Below are 21,590 nucleotides of genomic sequence, written 5' to 3' on the forward strand. Positions count from 1 at the left end.
CCCTCATACACATCATTTTATTCTATGAAGTTTCAAAAATTAGTTCACAGCCCAAAATTGAGTCCATCTATTATGTTGGTAAGGAAATGGCATATCTCTCATAATGCAATAGCTTTGTTTTGAGAAGAGTCATTTGTTAATTCAGTTCTTGTCAATCAAACTCTTTTGTAAAACAAATAATCGTCTCCTATAGATTAGAGACTCAGCCAAGCCACTAGCCATTGTTTGTAGGCTTTCTGTCCTTTCATTACTGAAATAAAACCTCACCTTCAGTTCAACAAATATTGATGGAGCACCTACTGTGTGCTAACTGCTGTGGTGGTGATCAAAAGATGAATAACACACGTTCCCTGTTCATTAAATTCAGGCATGAAAAATTCAATATCAGTACAGAGTGATGGGTGGTATCAGAATTACACATAAAGTGGTATAAAGAAGCATGTTAAAAGATAAAGCAAATAGCCTCGAGGCAGGGCAGGGAAATAAGAGAAATTATGCCCAGGACGTGATATTTGTGGCACTGGGTTGGAAAAACAGCAGCTGCAAAGGCTCTAAGGTGTAAGCATGCATATTTCATTCAGGTAACTACAGAAGGTTCCAGTTATCAAACAGAAGTTTTGGAGGCAGGTGTATTGGCCACTCTCCTATCTCCTTGCCCCCCAAATGTGTCACCTCAGCCTTGTGTTCACTGCCTTTGAAATTTGGCTAATTCCTCACTGAAAGCACTATAGGTTAAATGTGGTTCTTTCCCCAGATAAGGTGTTTGCACTTATTTTACAGGCCCAGTGACATTTCAAGTTGTGTTTTGGAGACTTCTTGGGTTGTGGAGTGGGCAGATGAAACAGCGGAGGCAAACAAGTGTTTTTTTGGGTTTTCCACCTCTGCCTCAACTGAAGCAACTGAGCTCATTACTGCTTTTTCTTTCCTTTTTTAAGATTTATGTTTCAGTTACAGTTTACATTCAATATTATCTTGTATTCATTTCAGGTGCACAGCAAAGTGGTTAGAAAATCATGTACTTTAAGGAGTGGTCCCTCCACTACTTCAAGTACCCACTGGCCCCATACGTATTTATCATGATATTACTGACTGTTCCCTGTGCTGCAATCTGTGTCTCTGCAGCTATTCTGCAACTACCAATTTGTACTGTTTAATCCTTTTACCTTTTCATTCATCTCCCCAGCACCTCTCTCCTTTGACAGCTGTCAGTCTGTTCTCTTTGTCTGAGTCTGTTTCTTTATTTAGCTTGTTCATTAGAGTCCACATATACATGAAATCGTATCGTATTTGTCTTTCTTTGACTGGCTTATTTCACTGAGCACAATACCGTCTAGGTCCATGAGACTTATGAGGCAGAATTTGCCCAACAGAGAACCCAGGAAGGAAGGAAGGAAGGAAGGAAGGAAGGAAGGAAGGAAGGAAGGAAGGAAGGAAGGAAGGAAGGAAGGAAGGAAGGAAGGAAGGAAGGAAGGAGAGGAAGGAGAGGAAGTGAGGGAAGGAGGGAAGACACCATGGTAATTTGGAAACATAGAATTTGATAGGTTTTATATAGGTGAGTGAAATGATCCTGTTTGTGATTTAGAAAGAGCCTTCAGTCAGAAGGGTAGGAAATTAGCTGGAAGATGTTAAACTAAGAAAGACCAATGAGAAGTCTACTCAAATACACCAGGTAATAGGTGAGGAGACCCAATCTAGGACTGTATTTATGGTTATGGAAAGGAAGGGCTAGAGTCCAGATATAGTAAAGGCATAGTCAGCAGGACAAAGTGAGACTAAATTCAGGGAAAATACTAATATATGTTCATGAGGTTTTCATAAAGATCAAACACTATGAAATGTGCTTTAAACTGCATAGAGTGTAAATACTAATTATGGACGTTATTTTTACTAGATTATAGCTCTCTTTATTCCTGTTCTTTATTCAGTGTTCTTTACACAATTTCCTCCCATGATGCATTGTAAATGGAGCTTTCAACTAATTGGATTTGCTGAAAGCAATAGAGTGCTATTTGGCTACTTCCACTCTAGGGAATGTTGATATTCAAATCTCCAGTTCATTATTTAGAATCCCCTGTTCTAACATAGGAAGTTTAAAATTGGATCTCATGCCAGGCTGGTGTGGCTCAGTGGTTGAGCGTCGACCATGCACCAGGAGGTCACTGGTTTGATGCCCAGGTTGTGGGCCAAATCCCCAGTGGGGTGCATGCAGTAGGTGGCCAGTTGATGTCCTCTTTCATTGATGTTTCCACCTCTCTCTCCCCCTCCCTTCCTCTTTCTCTAAAATCAATAAAGAAAAAACATTTTAAATAATAATAAAAAAAATAAAATTGGATCTCATGTTAATCTCTAAAGCAAGTTCCACCTCCAGGATGAGCAAATATTTGAACTTGAGAAAGAGGATATTTTCTGCAACCTACAACAAGACTTTGTCCTAATTATCCAACCATGGTAGATCCTGTTAATCTGAAGGGATCCTGTTAATCTGGTTAATCTGTAAGATTGGTGGCTCATGCTCTGTATTATTAACACTGAGGATGATGATGATGAAGATGATAATCATTGTATCTATCACATTGTACTGCCTATTCTGTGCTGGGAAATATGTTAGGTACTTTCGATACATTAATTTTTTGTTTATACCCTATAATAATGCTCAATGTTATTACAATCTTATAATTTAGAAACTAAATCTCAAAAATGTTTTTCTTTTGTTGTATTAAATCTATTGAGGTGACATTGGTTAATAAAACCATAGAGGTTTCACGTGCACCACTCTAGGACACATCATCTGCACACTGCATCATGCGCTCACCACCCAACGTCAAGTCACTTTCACCGGCCATTTATCCCCCCTTTGCCCTCTACCACCTCCCACCCCTTCCCTCTGGCAATCACCATACTGTTATCTGTGCCTGGTTTTTTGCTGTTGCTGTATTTTAATCTCTTCGTCTTTTTCACCCAGTCCCCCCAAACCTCCAAACCCTTATCCCATGACAACTGTCAGTTTGTTTTCTGTGTCTATGAGTCTGCTTCTGTTTTGTTTGTTAGTTTATTTTGTTCATTAGACTCCACATATTAGTGAAATCATATGTATTTATTTTTCTCTGAGTGGCTTATTTCACTTAGCATAATACTCTCCAGGTCCTTCTATGCTGTCACAAAAGGTAAGATTTCCTAATTTTCTGCAGCTGAGTAGTATTCCATTGTGTAAATGTACCACTGCTTTGTTATCCACTCAGATACTGATGGGCACTTGAGCTGCTTCCAAATCTTGGCTATTGTAAAATGTTTAAGTAGCTGTCTAAGTTCATCTGATTGGTAATATATAGAAGAGAGATTTGAGCCTTGCCCAGTCTGCCTGGCTCCAAATCTCATACTCAATGTTTCCAGGCAGAAGGGTCAAGTACCCCGAGTTCTCTTACTCCTCACTACCCCACTCTCACCAAGTGAGTCTCTGGGTTTATCTCCAGGCAGAAAATGTTGCCTTAATATTCTGGCCTTGTCCTCACTGGAGTGGATTTTCCTGATTGGAGCTGTCAATACATTGAGCAGCCCTCCCTAAACAGAGAAAGTGACAGGGCCTTACATAAGACAAACAGAATGGCATTGACTGTCACTCTCAGAAATGTGGGCTTTAATGTGCCAGGCTGGGCTCCCAGGACGGGTGGGAAACTGGAACATCCTTCCAGCTTCATGCTGATGTGGACCTCAGCAGTCAGGTGAAAGGGTTCAAGGCAGGCACTTAAGCCCTGTAACTGTACACGGAAACCCACACACTCCAGTTATATTTGGGCTCGAAGGGATTAAGGATAAAACAAACCAAGCTTCCTCTTGAGGTTTTAATTCTCTGACTCCAAATCTGAAGAGTAATATGCCTCAACAGTGTGCCCAGCTCCCTGATCTCAACTGCGTATGAGTGGATGCTCTGCAGTCAGATGCCAACACGTGTATCCCTGCTCAGCAACCTCCCTGCTCCGTGCCTTCAGGGGCCCTTTTACTTCTCTGCACCTGTTTTTTCATCTATGCAATGGGGGAAATGGCACCTTTGGCATGGGGTTTTCAAGTGGATAAAATTCTATTATATATGGAAAGAGCTTAACTTAAAATTCAACACATAATGAAAGCTTGATCCACGATGAATATTATTATCATCACCTATGTGTGTAGTACATATATACATTATATGTGTGTGTGTGTGTATACAAATAAACTGTATACATATATATTGTCATATTATGGAGGGGGAGCCTGATATAGAAAAGAATGCCTCAGTTTAGAGTCCTGTTTTGAAATCCTTCCTACACAAGTTCCTAGAGTCTCCAGTGCCTCGTTTTTGAAATGAGAAAGGACATTCGCAGCTCCTTCATCATGACCTTGTTATCCTTCAGTAGTGTCATATGTATAAAGAGGTTAACAAAGACCTGACGTTTAATAAATAGAAGTTATTATTCCAGAGAAGGGTATAGAGGCCAGGGAAGCAAGGGAGGGAAGAGCCGTAGAGACAATTTTTCTGACTGTCATTTTTCCCTTTTTGTAAGAGTATGTTTTAGATGTACTGCTTAGCTCTTCTGACCCTCAGCTTCCTCATGTGTAAAATAGAGACAGAAATAACTTTCTAATACATATGTATTTTTTGATGTAGATATAGATGATAGATACAATGCAGTGGTGTAGATAATATATAATATAGGGGTGTGGATATAGACATAGGCATAAACATAAACATAGTTAAGTGGTTAGAATAGTACCTGCTGTATAGTGGCTACTAAATATATCTTAGTTTCTCTTTTCTTAATCCTTTTTTTATTTCCAGTTTTCTTCTACCTATATGTTTCTGCCCAAATCTCTTATTGTGAATTACTTTTTACTCTGCTTTATAATAATCCAGGTTGATCTTAAACCCTCTTCCCACACTAAACTAATTAGACTAAAATCCTTAGAAATAGGATCAATGTCTGGTTTATTGTGTGTCCTGGGTTCATAGTGCCTATCGGTGCCTGAGCTAAAGATATTTTATAGATATGCATTGACTGTGGGGTTTTTGTCAGTAAGTGGGGAGACAATTCAATTTATACTTAGCAACTTAAAAAAAAATGTTACAAGATGGTCATTATGAAGAAGGTTGTGAAATTAATTTCTTGAATTTCTTGAAATTAATTTCTTGAGTATAAAGAATGAGCATTATCCATGTTGATAAGGGTCATAGGATACAGGGTAAAGGGGATGAGTAACATGCTGATCATTACTGTATTTATAATTTCTACTAGCCATTTTGATATACAATAATTTAGCTCAGTAATGAACTTGATGAGCTAAGCCGTGCTATCTTCCTTTTCTTCTCATGGCATCCATACTGCTGCACTAAGTCAAACACCTTTGTGCAGCATCCTTCAGGTCTCCTGTGCACGTCATGACGGCCACTCCACGCATGTAGGTGGTGCTCATACAATGGACAGGGCTTCGCGGTCCTGCCACAATTCAACCTCTTCGGTGATTCACTTTTGCCTGAATTATGGTCTTTTAAAAATTGATGTCTCTACAAATGGTTTAGGGAAAAATTCATCTAAATAACAATGTATATAACATTGAAAAGACCATCCAGCCGGGATCCAAGACTAAGTAATGGAGTCATTTAGTGCCTCTCGCCTTGAACTTGGCCAAAAGGGTGGACTGTTGACAGGTCTCTGTGAGAGTGAAGGGCATTGAGAAATTATCTAGAGGTAATTAAGAAGCTCTGGGCTGTTGATTCTTATTTATTTCTGTTCTAGCGCCTTCCCTTTCCAACATTCCACTCCCTCCCAGAAGGGTAAGGATATTTTTTATGTGTGTGGTTTTATTTTTTTTCTCCTCAATATAGCCTTGATTTCCTTAGAAGTACTATGAAAACATGAAACATTCTTGGCTGCACCATAGTAGGTAATACATTTTCATAGTCAAGCAGTAACTAATAATTATGATAATAATGAATAGACATAGCACTTGATATATGCCAGGCCCTCGACTATGAATTCCCACCTTATTCAGTACTTACACCAGCAGTGATTTAGGTACTGTTATTATTTCCATCTTACAGATGAGGAAATTGTGGCTTAGTAAAGTGAAGGAAACTGCCCAAGGGTAACACTTAGCCAAAGGAGGCCTTGGATTTGAACACAAGCACTTTGACTTCAGAAACCATGCCATTACCCCTTTTTATATTCTTTTTGCTATGGAATTCATCCTTCCACCCAAACATTCACCCTACTGTTACTGAGAGCTATAGCCAAGTGTTGTCCTGGGCAGAGGAAATGCAGACATGAAAATAAACACCCTGTATCCTGTAGCTACTTAGAATCTTATAGCGATATAAGTGGTTTTCTTTCATTCCTTCCAATCCTTCAACATTTATTGGATGTCTGTTATTTTCAAGGCCCTGAGTTAGAAGCCAGGAGTACAAAAATGAAAGAACAGGATTCCTACCTCAATGAGCTCCCAATCTAATCCAAGGAGACCATTACAGTGCATTCAGGGAGCCACTTCGACCCCACCCTCAATCCCACTCCACTCTGTGGGGACACTATAGATGTGTTCTTCTGTGGTCAGAAGCAGCTTAAAAAATCCCTCAACACAGAGCTTCAATTAGCTGGATTCAGTACTTGACTTGAGAGTTATTTTGTGCCCTTATCTAGTGCAAAGGCATATCTTCAGGTTTGTATGGACTGGAGTGTGAACTCAAAGGGATCATAGAGTCCTAGGGTTGGTCCTTAAAGATCACCCAGTTCAACCCTCTAACTTTTCAAATGGGGAAATGGAAGCCCAGACAAAGACAGTAAATGAGGCAGAAGTGGGTCAAGGGCTCTGGTCTCCCAAGCCCTTGCCACCACATCACAATGTGTACTCTCTGCCTCACTTGTCCTCAGTGGTAAAGTAGAGGCAGCTGGGCCTGGGACTGTCTATGCAGCCCAGGAAAATGGGCCCTGCACTTATTCTTGCAAGCATCTGCAAAACCTCCTCAGTGACCTGGGGTGAGGAGACACCTGGTGCTGCTCACTAGAACTCGGTGCTGATCTGCTTATTTTTATGCCCTTTTTTAAAAAATGTATCCTTTTATTTTTTATTTATTTATTTATTTATTTATTTTTTATTTTTTTAAGTGGAGCCATTTTATTTTATTTTATTTTATTTTATTTTTTTTATTTTTTTTATATATATTTTTTTTTTTTTTTATCCTCACCCGAGGACATTTTTCCATTTTTTGTTCAGGTAGAGTGGGAGAGAGAGAGAGGAACAGAGAGAGAGAAACATCGATGTGAAGGGACACATCGAGTGGTTGCCACCCGCACAACTGACCAGAGCCGGGGACAAACTGCAACCGAGGTACGTGCCCTTAGCGGGAACCGAACCCGGGTCTCCCAGGACCGCAGGCCGACGCTCTAACCGCTGAGCCAAACCAGCCAGGGCAAAAAATGTATCCTTTTAATTAACATGTAAAACAAATGACATCTCTCTCAGCTCATGCCAAGTCTCTCACACCTTTTTCTTGGCACACTGGGGCATGAATTTAAGGTATCTGTGAGCAAAAGTTCAAAATGCTAAAATAGGAAGCATTAGCGGAAGAACCACTATGCGTGCACTTACCAGGATCAATTTTCCACTTAGACAGCTTTTGCCCAGTTGTGCTAACTACTAACCAATCTATACTTCCTAATGGATTAAAGCGGAAAGGTCAGGAATCATAAAATCATCCATTTCCCACTCATTAATATTCGAGTGTGGGCTTCTGAACCTTCCCCAGGCTCCATAACAGCAACGACTTATTTATAAGCAGGTTACAAGAAGGCCGACAGCTCGGACAATATAGAGACATGCATTCATATGCAGTTTTATGAATGAATGAATGAATGAATGAATGAATGAATGAATGAATGAGAGAGGAAAGAAGGAAGGAAGGAAGGAAGGAAGGAAGGAAGGAAGGAAGGAAGGAAGGAAGGAAGGAAGGAAGGAAGGAAGGAAGAAAGGGTACCTGAAGACATGATAACTGACAATTAACATGAGAAATGGTATAAAGGGTCTGGACTAGGGTGAATTGAGTATCTCACTCACCAGATGCCAAATTTAAGGGGTGTCTAAAACTTCAGCAGTCAAGATAAATAATATTTAATGCAATATTTTTAAAATTTACATTAATGCAAGAGTTTGTGATAAAATATCAAATTTTAAATATAGATTTAGTTGGGGTATGTTTATGATGAAGAGAGAAAGAGTTAGGAAGACCAGGGGACTTTGAATAAGACAGGAAAACCATGGCTAAAACCACGCCACTGGAAATCATTAGCTGTGTAGCCTAGAGATTTTCATTAACTGTTGGCCTCAGTTTCTTTATTGTTATTGTTGAAAGTATTACAGATGTCCTTTTTTTTCCTTATTGACCCCCTCCTTCCCATTATCACCCCCTTCCTAGTTTCTTTATTATTAAAATGGAGATGAAAGCACCCACCTTACAGAATTGTTGTTAAGGATTAAATACACTTAGGTCACAGCTCCCAGGTTTACTTCTTTCATTTATTTAGTCAAGATTTTTTTTTAACACTTTCTATGTCTCAAGCCTCATATACAGGTTACAGAAATTAGAAAAAATAGAGGAAATAAGGAGGAACTAAAATGGATTGAGTTCCAGATATGGTGTCAGACACTCTACCAAACCATTCATGTTTGGATGGAGACCGCAGAACAAGAGACATTTTGACAATGCAACAGATGTTTTCTGCACCCAGACTGAGTGCACAGGGTTGCCATCTAGGGCAAGATGGCGCAGCTACTGAACAACTGTTACAAGACAGGCATTTTCACCCAATAATCTAATTGAATCTTTAAGTCATCGTGTGTGTGTGTGTGTGTGTGTGTGTGTGTGTGCGCGCGTGAAGGTGCTATATGTCCATGTTATAAGTGAGTAAACTAAAATTCAGAAAGTCTATGTTACTTTTCTGAGATCACACTATCAGGAGATGAGCTGGCGTTCAGTTTCCCAAAGGCCTGTTCTTTCTACCACACTTTTTTTGTTAATATGTGAAAAGTGAAAGCCTCAAAGAGGAGATGCTCTCACACACAAAGTACAGTTTTCTGGAAAGGCTAACTAGGGAAAGATTTCAAGAATAAATGAAAAACACCAAGAGGCTAAATCTATTTAACCCATCTGTATAAACCCAAGCAATAGATTGCATGCGTTATGTATCCCAATCATTAAATTAAAAATTGTATTGAGACATGAACAAAATCAGTGTTTAATTGGGGAAGCCTTTAAAAAAAAAGAAGTATGAAAATTGAGAAAAACTTACAGAGACACAGACTTGGAAAGAACTAAAATAAAAATAGGTGAATGATAGCTCATCAACAAGGTGGGGAGAGCCATTTGCAACTCACGAGTGTTGCAAGGATTGAATGGAACAGTGTGTGCTGAAGGCTTGAACTTAGCAAAGTAACACACAGCTACTGTTGTTAATATTTTTATTTGGGATCAGAAAGAACTGCACTTGAATGCATATGTGTCAATTATGTGTCATTTTAGGAAACTGAGTCTCGATGCCAGTTCGTTTTTCGTTTTAATCTACAAAATGAGAACCAAAAACCAACATTTTAATTTCTTTCAGATTAAATATCACAAGTTATCTACAGTCACTGGCTAAGTATCTAACACATTCTAGAGATCCAGGGATGGTTGGTGGTAGTTGTTGTTATTGTTGTAACTGAAAAAGAAAATTGTTGTTTCAAATAATCCTGACAGAAGCTGTTTTTGCCTTCTCCGTAACTGGCAGCATGAGTCATATCAGTGGGGAAATAAATGTCAAAGCTATTCCAGTCCTGTTCCAGAGCATGGTTGGGGAAGGAGAAAAAAGCCTGAAATTTCAAACCTGCTGCCATGTCTAGTGAGTGGCTGAAGGGTGACTCAGGTGTAGATGAACCTGCCTCCTAGCAGATACGGTAATGAGTTTTGGATGCACAGAGGGAGGCAGATGGTAGAAAATGTTGATTCTGGTTCAATACAAGCTCAAATCTTACCGTCACCATCATCACCCTGAGGCATGTCTAAATACACATCCGGATATTTCCAAACATCTGGATGGCTGAGTATATATATTTTACACTTTTACCCAAACATTTGGGATCACTATCAGAAAATAGGGGGCAGAATAATGACTTCAGGGAAGCTGTCAGATTGAATGTCTGTAATTGAAGTTTGCAGAAGTAACACCCAGGGTCTGCTATGTGACAGAAAAGCTGAGAGAAGTAAATTGCCTGTGAGCCAATAAGGAAGGCAGGTGTGATTGTGATTATGAGTAATTTTAGTCTCCCTAATTGTTGTCAGGAAGCCTGTGAGACATTGAAGCCAGGCGGAGGGAGTGACTGACATCTAAATGATGAGTTCCTGGAGCCATGTGTCAAAGAGACCCCACCAGGGATCATTCATTTCTGGGCCTAGTGATACCTCATGTCTGGGATGTGAGTGAATAAGCCATTTGACCTAATGTCCAGGATTGGATGTAAATGGTATTACATCCAAAATCAGAATTCAAAATCAGTTACTGGTAGGACAGGCATCCTTGATATATGAGGCAACAAAGTCATCTGGAATTACATGCAAACCTTTATAAGCATCTCATAAAAAATAATTAGAAATTAACAGGGCTGGCAGCAGCCAAACTGTGGATAGCCAGCATTAATGCAGGAAAGAACCTGAGTTATTACTCCAAGGGGTTATAAGCAAGCGGCCTGCAGGATGAGTTAATTCTCCAGGGGATGGGTTTTCTTTAGTATGCTTGGTGTTAAAAATATATAGGTGTATATAAATCCTTTGGGGCACCTCTTTAATTAGCCACAATCCCCACCACTCCTGCCTGCATTATGGCAGGTGACTTTACACACTTATTTTAATATCAGTAGATTACTCAAAGCATTTGAGATTGCACACCTTGAGACTTACCCCTTTGTTTTGCAGATAAAGGAGTCAGAAGTTCAGAAATGTAAAGTTACAACCTATTTTAGGTTAGCCATGTACCGGTCATGGGGCCAAATGACTCAATAAAGCATTTATTCAAATACTTATTGAGCACTTATTACATACCCAACTCTCTTCTAAGTCCAGATGGGAATGATATTTGCATTTCTGGAATTTACAGTCTAATAGGGGAAAAAACTAAAATTGTATATTGCACAAGGTATATGCTCATTGAAAATTATTTCCCTGAACTTTTGGACCTTCAGAAAATGAAAAATTACTATGCATTTTTTTGTTGCTCTTTTTCCATTTTTGGTTTCATGTCTTTGAGCTGACCTTTGTAGCAGGAGCTAGAAATGGCTTTTACTGGAATAAAGTTCAGGGAGCAACAAACATCCAAAGCTCTACCCAGGATTGTCAGTGATAATGCATGTGGTTTCTGTAGAAAGCCAAGACGTGGTTTTACAGAAAAGAAATCTATTGTTTACCCAAAGTTTACATATGAATAGACCATAACTCAAAAAACACACTCTCTGGCTGCTTGTAAAGTGTGATGATACCACTGATAATCCTAGCCAGGCATTTTTCATATATTCTGTGTGTAAGATCATCTGATCACAACCTCATGGTGTGGATCTATTATTATTTTTACTTGACATTGGAGGAAACTGAGACATTGGAGGTTAACTTTGTCAAGTCCACACATCCACGTCTCTGTGTTCCCATAACTTTTCCATTACTCCACTTCAAGGTCTTCTTCAGTTTTGCCAGTTGGAAGAAATTGTCCCTGTGAGAGCAGACAGTAACCACAAGGCCACAGCTTTGTTTTTATGTTATAGATTCCAGGACCGTACTGTGTTGACCATGACCAAGGAGATGAGGGTGTGGTGAATGCTTCTGCTATTTAATTTAATCAGAAAATGGCTAGAGCCAAAAGAAATGAAGATTTGTGCTTCGCTTAGCATAGTATTCTTTGCCCTGTTCTTCGATAGTGATTACACTTTCTGATTATGTACATATGTAAAATTGGGGTATGGGGGCAGCGGGGAAGTACTCTAGATACTCCTAAAAGATGACCCTTGAGACAGGTGGACAGTTACTGGGTTTTAATTTGCTACAAGCTCTGGAGTTTGTGCTAAGGGGAAGGTAGTGTGGCCATGATTGAGAAACCTCAGAGGTCTTTAGGCAGGTGAGGCTTCTCGGTTTCATGAACCTAAGATTACAAAAGCCACCAATTTTTTTCTGCCACAGTGAATCGCCATTGGCGTTCTAGATAGTAAAATCTTCTTCAGGATGTTGGACATTGTTGGATTTGGTGGTAGTATGACCTTTTATATTTTCTTCTAGGTTGCATGGTTATTTCATTGGTGTGATACTACTTCATGATGTTTATCAAATGTTTTTGTTCTCCTCTTCAGGGTACATGATAGGCTTGAATTCTCTGGCTTCCTTGTATTTGAGTGAGTGCGGTTCTGGACAATGTGTTGGGAGCTGCCCGGTAGGCTTCTCTTGAGTTCTCCCTTCCCTCTGCTCCACTGGCCAGCAACTTTCAAGAAAGCAGCTTCTCCTTTAATCTGAGTGCCCGAGAGACTAGAGTCAGCACAGTCCAAAGCTCACTGACAATACCCACAATGCACTTGTAGATTGGATACTATGTTGCTTTCTTTAAAGCCACTGAGAGTTGGGGGTTATTACTACAGCATAAGATAGCTTATTCTGACCAATAAAATGGAACAATTAGGAGAGTCTGTGTGAGGTACTACTGACTAGAAGCCATTCTATACTAGAATTTTCTAATGTGATCTTAAAGATAATATGCTACTTAAAAATGCATAAACAAACACTCTCTATTTTGAGATAACACTTTTATTATGTTCACTTATTGAGTGTTACTGGCTCTTATTAGATATTCAACTCACAAGTGATAGTAAAAGTGAAGCTCACATTTCATAGGAAAATATATAAATACATCTAATAATGATTAAAAAAAAAACCTCAGCTAAAGGCAAAATTTATGCTGGGCAGAAAACATGAACTTAGAATTACAATTATGATAATGTCACATCTGTACTTAGAACTTTTTAATGGCTTCCCTTGGCAAAGCTAATGCCTTAGCCTGAGAGAGAAGTGTCTCCATGACAGGACTCCACATGTATTGCTCCAGCCTCTTCTGTCACAACCAGACAGAGTCACTTGCTTATCATGAGAATGAAAAACACATGATCTCCTAGTCTGTACACATGTTATTGCTCCTCCCTGCAGCACATCCCTTTTCTTTGCCTGTCACTGTCTATTCAATCAGATTTCATCTTGAATATAATCACCTTCAGGAAACTTTCCCTCTCCCACTTACAGTAGCAGGTCAAGAGTCACAAAATATTCTGCACTTTTATCTAGATGAATATGGACTACGTTGTGTTAAAATTATCTCTCTATTGGTTGGCCATCCTTCCTAACCCATGGACTCCTTGAACACGAGGACTCTTTTGTTCATTGTATATCCTCACCACCAAACAGTGTGTCTTCCACACAATGTATGCTCAATAAGTGTTTCCTGAAGTAATAAACACACTTAGATACAGTAATAGATTTGACAGCTTACAGGCTGTAACCTAAGTCACCAAATCACTCTTTGGCCAACGACTGCATGAGTCTGTATGAACTGTCAAAACAAGCTTTGAATTCTATTATTCTTTGATGCAAATCAGGCATTTCCTCCTGACTGGGGAATTAAAGAATGTGCAATCTTGTTTCTTGCCAAATATGTTGTGCTATAAAAAGACAAAAAAGTAGTAGTGAGTTTTGGGATGTGTGAATCTTGTAAACAACCTCATTATCATTTTGGTACAAGATCAAAAAAGTAAAGTAACTATCAGTGTATAAGGATAACTTTCTAGGAAAGGATTTTAGTGTATGCCTGCTGTGTGCAAGTTTTGAGGACATAGAAATTAAGTGAAGGCAAATCCCTGTACTTGAGTGCAGAATTCAATGAGAAAGAAAATGGTAGCAAGGAATTTGGATAAAAGAAAAGGTAAATACTAGATTAGAAGCACAAAACAGAGTGCTAATTGGGGTATACAAAAAGAAAAGGAGGAAGTAAACCTAAAATTAAGCATCAATAAAATAGTAATTATTGGCCTTGGCTGGGTAGCTCGGTTGGTTAGAACATAGTCCTGATGTGCCAAGGTTGCAAGTTTGATCCCTGGTCAGGGCACATACAAGAATCAACCAATGAATGCATAAATAAGTGCAACAAAAAATTCTCGAATGCATAAATAAGTGCAACAAAAAATTCTCTCTCTTTCTAAATTTAATAAATTCAAAAATAGTAACTGTTTCATATACAAATTTCATTTAGTTTTACAAAAAATATCTCATACAGTCATTTTTATGAGCAAATAATCTGAGGCTCAAATTGTTTTTATGAAAACCTATCATGGTCACACTGCCAATAGCAAAGTTGAGATTGACATTCTCATCAGCCAGACTTCCCAGCCCTGGTTGTGTTCCATAGGCAGCTGTGTTTCCCAACGTGCCCCAAACAAAGCATGTTCTTCAGAATTTCGTGGAGGCCCTTGTAAAAAATTTTAAAATTGCCAATTTTATACCTCAGACTTAATAAATCAAAATTTCCAGAGCTTGAGTCTGGAAATCTGCATAAAAACTACCCCCTCCCCCCCCCTCCCCCGGAAACACACACACATATGATCTGGGTATAGTCAGGAGGAACACTCACCTTGCATTGCATTGTTCCTTGCTGAGGGGAATGGAAGAGGAGAGAATTTCACCCAGCAGTGAAGGTCCCTTATCTGCGGATGAGGAAGACCAAGTCTTTCTTCATCAAAACCACACACAAAGTAGAACCATTATCTTTATTAATTAATGATGTTCCTTATAGCTATAACAATGGTAATGAAGAAAAACACCTACTTTGTGTCCCTGGAGAGGCAGGCCCTGTCTTATTTAGCACTAACTCTTATTCATCTCTGATTCCCCAAACAAACACACAGAAAACGTTCATCTTAAATAATAGGCACTCAGTAAATGTTGGTCAAAAAAATGAATGAATGAACCGTGTAAATCTACTTCATCTGAACATGCAAGCTAAAAAGACAGCTACTTATGTTTTCCAAAGGAAAATAGACGCTGATTATGACAGATGCTACCACTTCGATCAGAATCACTACTAGAATTCACATTGGTTTCAGTTTGATAATTAATGCCCTTTACCTCTTCTCTGCTTCCAGTGATCCCTAACGTAGTGCTGATCTTAATTAGAGGATGTCATACACTGAGTTCTCAGCAGTTACTCCAGATACTCTATGGGTCTCTGCTGCAGATAGGAAAAGCCATAGATTCCAGCTGTGAAGCTGCAAAGTCCTTTGGCCTCTGGTTTGTAGATGGTAGAAGACCCAAGCTGTGATCTTGCTGAAAAATTGGAACATTAAAAATTGTTAACCTTTTACTGTCTCATGCTCCACAGTATCCAGTAATCTTCAGCAAGAGCTAGCGATATAAGCCATGGCTACCTGAACATTGTCATCAGCTATCTCATAGAATCTCAAAAGTACATGTCCAAAGCTAAACTCGTGAAACTTTCTTCTCCTGCTGTTTTCAATCTCTTTACTGTTTCCATCCTCAACTGAGCCACCCCATCCAGAAATCAGGGAGCTGCCTGTTATCCTCCTTCACCATCCTCATACCTCGTCACAACCCTCTCCATGTTTTTTTATGTTTTATTATTTAAAAGAATTTTTTTTTTCTTTATTGGTTTTAGAGGGAGAGGAAGTGAGGAGAGAGAGATAGAAACATCGATGAGAGAGAACATTGACTGGCTGCCTCCTGCATGTCCCCCACTGGGGATCGGGCCCACAACCTGGGCATGTGCCCTGACCGGGAATCGATCTCTTAGTGCATGGGCCGTTGCTCAACCACTCAACCATTGAGCCACATCAGCCAGACTCTTTATTATTATTTTTTTTAATTTATCTTTATTGTAGAAAGTATTACAGATGTCCCTCTTATTTCCTCCCACTGACACCCTCCTCCCCGCTCCCACCCACCCCCACCTTCACCACACTATTATTTGTGTCCATTGGTTATGCGTATATGCATGTAAGTTCTTTGGTTTATCTCTTTCTGTCTCCCCACCCCCTTCCCTCACCCTCTCCATTTATACTCCCTAATACCTCTCATATCTATCTAGTCTGCCATAGCCCCATCGCCATTCCCTTCATCCAGGCTACCATTTTCTCTCTTCCTAGATTCCTAGCTTTCTTATTTTGAGTCTTGTTAGCTTACAGCCCACGGTGCTATCTGAATTTTTTATCAACAGTTCAGATCTGACCATGTATATCATGCCTCAGGTTCAAATCTACAGCTCACATTCACTCTGGGTGACATATAACACCTTTCATCATATGTATAAAACAAGTCTACCTGCCTTTGCACACATTGCTCTCTGTCTCTGAAATGCCCTTCCTTCTGTGGGCCTAAATAGTTTCCGTCCGTGCCTTAACACCCACTCCAGGCATCACCACTGCACGAAGCAGGCCCCTTCCTGTCCCTTCCCCCATCTGTCAGTCATTGTGCTCTCTCACACTCTATGTGTGTTTGTCTGACGGCACTTACTGCATCGCTTTGTGACTGGTTGCTCATGAACTTTACTCCCAGATACGCTGTGTATTTCTTTTATGAAGGGCAGTGATTTTCCTTTGTTTGCTTGCTTTTTCTAATGAGGAGTCTGGTATCTAGCAAGTATATATTTCCCAAATTTGTGGCATTATTTCAGCGATGCAATATATCACTGGGAAAAAAGAAGCATATATCACTTGGAAGAGAGCATTCTCCCCAAATACTCAAGCAGTGGTCATTGATAGCAGATAATTTATTTTCTGTGGTGCTTAGATTCACATACTATTTTTCCTATTGAAGACCTGTCCATAACTATTTTTGATAAGCTACAGAATAAAGTCCCAGTACCTAAGGCTGATGTTTATGGCTATCCATAGAGTGACCCCAGATTGAATGTTCAGAATCCCAAGATTGGGCACACAGTATGCCCTCAATAAGGAGGTGTTGTGTGTACTGTTTCCCAGCATGCCCCTGAAGAAACCCCTGGCTATTAGCTGAAGTAAAGACCTCCTTCTTGTGTTGGTGACCCCTAACCATTGTGCGAAGCATGTAGCTAGAAGACGCAAACTTCACACAGGTGAGAACAATGATTAATCCAAGTGTGCTATTTAATTTCCAGTGGAGTATCTTCTACATCCAGATACTTGCCACATAAAACCATGTGCTGTGGGTAAGGTGTGGAGGAAGAGGTCAGCAGCAGGACATTTAGCATCACAGAAAGATTACGTGTGTCCCAAAACATGTGCGAACTTGATTTCATATGTGAACTAGAAAAGACTTCCCAACAAAAATTCTGTAAAAGGGTAGGGAGGTGCTAAGGGCAAGGAAGTGATCAGGGAAATGAACTGCAGAGTCGGGTTTTATTCTCTTATTTTCCTAAAATTTGCTTTTTGAAAACAAAATATAAAAAAGATTTTATATTTACCTCTATTTAAATGTTCTGCCAAAATGTGTGCCAGCAATGCACAGGAGATTTTATTAGAGCACCATGTGGGATAGTAAAAAGTTGCAACAGCCTTAATGTTTGTAAACTACGGATATGATAAACAAATGAAGTGACTTTCATGCAGTGGGATACTATGCAATTGTTGGGAATGAAGGTGCAGAATAATACATGCTGACCTGGGCATTGTTTATGAGTAATTTTAATAAAATATACATAATAAAAACTGATTTTCAACTTTAGAAATATGTGCATAATGAATACATGCATAAAATACTAGAAACACAAACATAAAAATGATAAAAGCTGCTACATGTGGGTGATAGGATGACAAGTATTCTTATTTTCTCCTTTTTCATACTTCTGTCTTCTATATTTTCTATATGAGCACCCATTACTCTTTTGTAATACTCCTAGATTTCTGTAACAGCTGCATTTCAATTTATTACCTCCATCCTTTTTCTTTAACTTCCTCCTCCCTCCTATGGCCGTGCTTCTAAATGAGCCAAATTCTTTGAAAAACAATAAAATTTAGCCAAGAAATCAGTCATTTTGAAAATAAGCGTGTTTTCAGAATGCCTGGCCATTTGGCAGAATCCATCTGTGCTTTGGCTATTTCAGTAGTTTTTCTTCAAATGGGTTTTGTGAACCCCTCCAGAAACTCCAATTTTCTGTAGAGAGGTATTATAACTCCTGGTGTGGCATTCACAGTTCTTTACAGTCTGGCCCCAGTGAAACTCTCAGGTCCCATACCCCAGCTTCAGCAGTCCAGATCACTCACTCCCCAGCACCACGGTTCTCCTAGTAAATTTGCACAGGGCTTTCCCTCTTGCCCGGAGCATTCCCCGTTCTCTGTCCTTCCTCCTGGCTCAGCCTTGAGGCTTAGCTCGGATGTACTCTGCTCTGTATCCTGTTCTAGCTCCATTCCAGACCAAATCAAATTCATGGTCTTTTGGTTAGGTTTGGTTTGTTAGGCATTGCCCCACATTTCCAGTGGTGTGTTAGAGCCAGCTTATAGTGGCCATGAGAGCTTACTGTTTACTATGTAAGAATTTTTAAGCCAAATTTTAAATCGGAAGCTTTATAATTGGGACCTTGAATATTGACTGTGGTGGAAATATTTACACCAGGGAAATTGGCAAATCAGGGCTCCCCCCCCGCCACGTAGACCCAGTTTCCCAACACATTGTTGCTTTGCATGTGACTTTATTATAAAAATCGATCTCTTATACGAAGTTGTGAGCTCACTGAGGACAGGATCAATGTCTTCATTATTCTACCTTTCAGAACCAAAGAAGATGGGCACGTGGCAGGTGATCAATAAATAACTGTTGAGAGTAATTGAGTTGCTTTGACACACATTTGCTAAATTACATTTGGAATGAAACTGAGATTTTTTTTCCTGTTCTGATATTCTTGTTTCTCATTTCCAGAGCTAACAAGATTTAGCTAAATAACATTCATTTTTATTAGTATTCTTAAATATTACAAAATAATTTACTTTTTCAGTGTGGCTGTGATGTTGATTAGAATAGAAAACTAATAAGTATATCTTTCTTCATTATATATAGATACGATTACCCTGGTATCTTCACTTCCAATAGCTTTGCTAATAAAAAATCTAAGGAGAGCCTCCGGAAGGCATAATATGATTTTAATATACTTAGCTTCAGAGAACCTCTGATGGTTAATTAAGAAACTTTCATCTTTGAAGTAAAATTAGAGAAAAAAAAAAAACCTTATTAACTAAAAGATGCAGGGTCAGTAATAAGACAGCTTCTCCTTTTGAAAATTCCATCTAATCAATCCTGAGAGACTTCAGACAATTATATTTTATCAAAAACACAGTGAAATAAGCACCGACAGGGGACACCGAGTGGCTTTGGGCATTTCTTACAAAACAGTCTTAGGAAATGATCAATCCCTTTCTAATCAGAGTCATTTCATGAGATGACAAAAAAAAAAAGAAAACCCACTATTTGCAAAGCCACAGGAGCAAGAATTATGGTCTGAGGAATGGGAGGTTCAGCCTCTGAATTTGAAATGCTGTCATATTTAGACCCATTCTCTCAACTTCAAGTCAGTCCAAAAAAATACAGCATTCATCCATTCATCTGTTTGTTGATTTCCTGCACATTCCTCTGTGTCCCTGTGGGCCCTGATAAAAAGTAAACAAGTGCTGGACTTAGACTCACTTGGACTATCATGTCAGCCTCACAATGACTTGCTGTCGAACCCTACCCAAATTTACCTCTGTGGACTTCAGTTTCCTCATCTGTCTACAGGTGTGATGCTGACCTCACAAAGTTGCTCTAGATATTAAATAAGAGAACATGTTTCATAAGAATAATAAACACCGAATAAATATTGTCTCTTTGGTCTCCACCTCCTTCTTTTTATTTGTAGGTATTTTAGAAATACATCCTATGCTCTTAATATATTGCCCTCTTTTTGAAACGTTTTTAATCTGCTTCATAAAATCAGTCACATGAATGTGGAATTAACAGGAGACAGCCTTTTATAATGGAGGGAACACAGAAATGGGAGAAAGGAAAACTATTTTACCCCCAGGTCTGCTATTGATTTATCATGTGGATTTGAGAAGACCCCTTAAACTCTCTGGCCCTGGTCTATGCAGAAAATATAATTAAGTTCCTATTCTTTGTCAGGCATGTAGCTGGGTGCTGGAGATACTGAGACAAGTAACCTACAGTCTCTGAGCTCAGAAGCCACCGTACAAGTGAGGAAGACAAACACATTACACAATAAATAAAATCTGGTAAACTCTATACTCAGGTTGCCTTCCAAGTGATAAGGGGGTAAGGAGCATAGCCAGAGAGCTCACACTCTGAAATGAATACTCATTTTTAAATGAAAATATGAGAGCATGTGGTATTTGGCACCTGTGAAAAGGGCAAAGCAATGTCTTGTAATTATTTTCCTTTCTGATTAGCATATAGTGTGTGCTCAATGAGTAAATGATGAATTAATGTATATGAAAATCCAGAAATCCAGGAACTCAGAAAGTGAGAGTGATGGAGTGTTAGAATAGTTAGGGAGGGCTTCAGGGATTTGGTAAATCTAGCGCCAAGTTAAAGCATGAGGAGGACTCGGAGAGGTGAGGAGAATATTCCAGCAGATGGAGAACAACCTGAACAAAGATTGGTATAATTATATTGTAATAGCAACTTTGTTTGGGGTATGAAATAAAGACCAGGCAATGTGGATTTCACTTCAGTGCCCTCTTAGGTAACCCTCACAAAAAACTTTGCAAATAGATATCATCATTTCTATTGCCCAGCTTAAATTCAGAAACGTCAGTTGACTGACCATACATAGTCACATAAAAACTGAGTGTTTGAGTTACAATATGAATCCAGGTCAGTTAGAGTTAAGAGCCAAACTACAACCTGGAAATTGTATACAATTCCAGTTGGCTGAGATTCTGCTTCTGAATTTGATCATCCTTCCTGGCAAAGCAGCCTTCTGGCTTCCCAGCCATGACGGAAGGACTCCTTCCCTGTCTTCTTCACAGGGACATTTTACTCTGCCATTTAAATCCTGGTCCTATCTCAGAGAACAGCTCCAGTATCTGCCCAACTGAATAAACCAGGAACCTAATCATCGTTCTTGACACCTCTCTGCTCCTCCACCTCCTGTTCCATTGCAAACATAGCTATCACCCTAAACTCAGTGGCTTAACATAATAAGCATGTATTGCACACTAGTCTGAAGAGTGGCAATTTAAGGCTATGTTTGGGTAGGTGGCGTATTTGGTCTCAGCTGGATTCACTCACCTGTTTCAGGGTCATCTAGTTGTTGCCAGTCAAAGATGACCTTTGTTGGGATGGCCAGGGTAATTTAGCCTTACTCCCTATGGCTCGTCTTCCCATGGAGGGCATGTTCTTGGCCAAGGCCATGGGGAAAGAATGAAAGCAAGCCCAGTCTCACAGGTGCTTTTTAAATCTCTGCTTACATAGTGTTGGCAGACATTCCATTGACAAGGCAAATGACAGGTGCTTCAATCTGCCCAGCCTCACG

Source organism: Molossus molossus, unplaced genomic scaffold (genome assembly GCF_014108415.1).
Source record: "Molossus molossus isolate mMolMol1 unplaced genomic scaffold, mMolMol1.p scaffold_m16_p_13, whole genome shotgun sequence".
Lineage (NCBI taxonomy): Eukaryota > Metazoa > Chordata > Mammalia > Chiroptera > Molossidae > Molossus > Molossus molossus.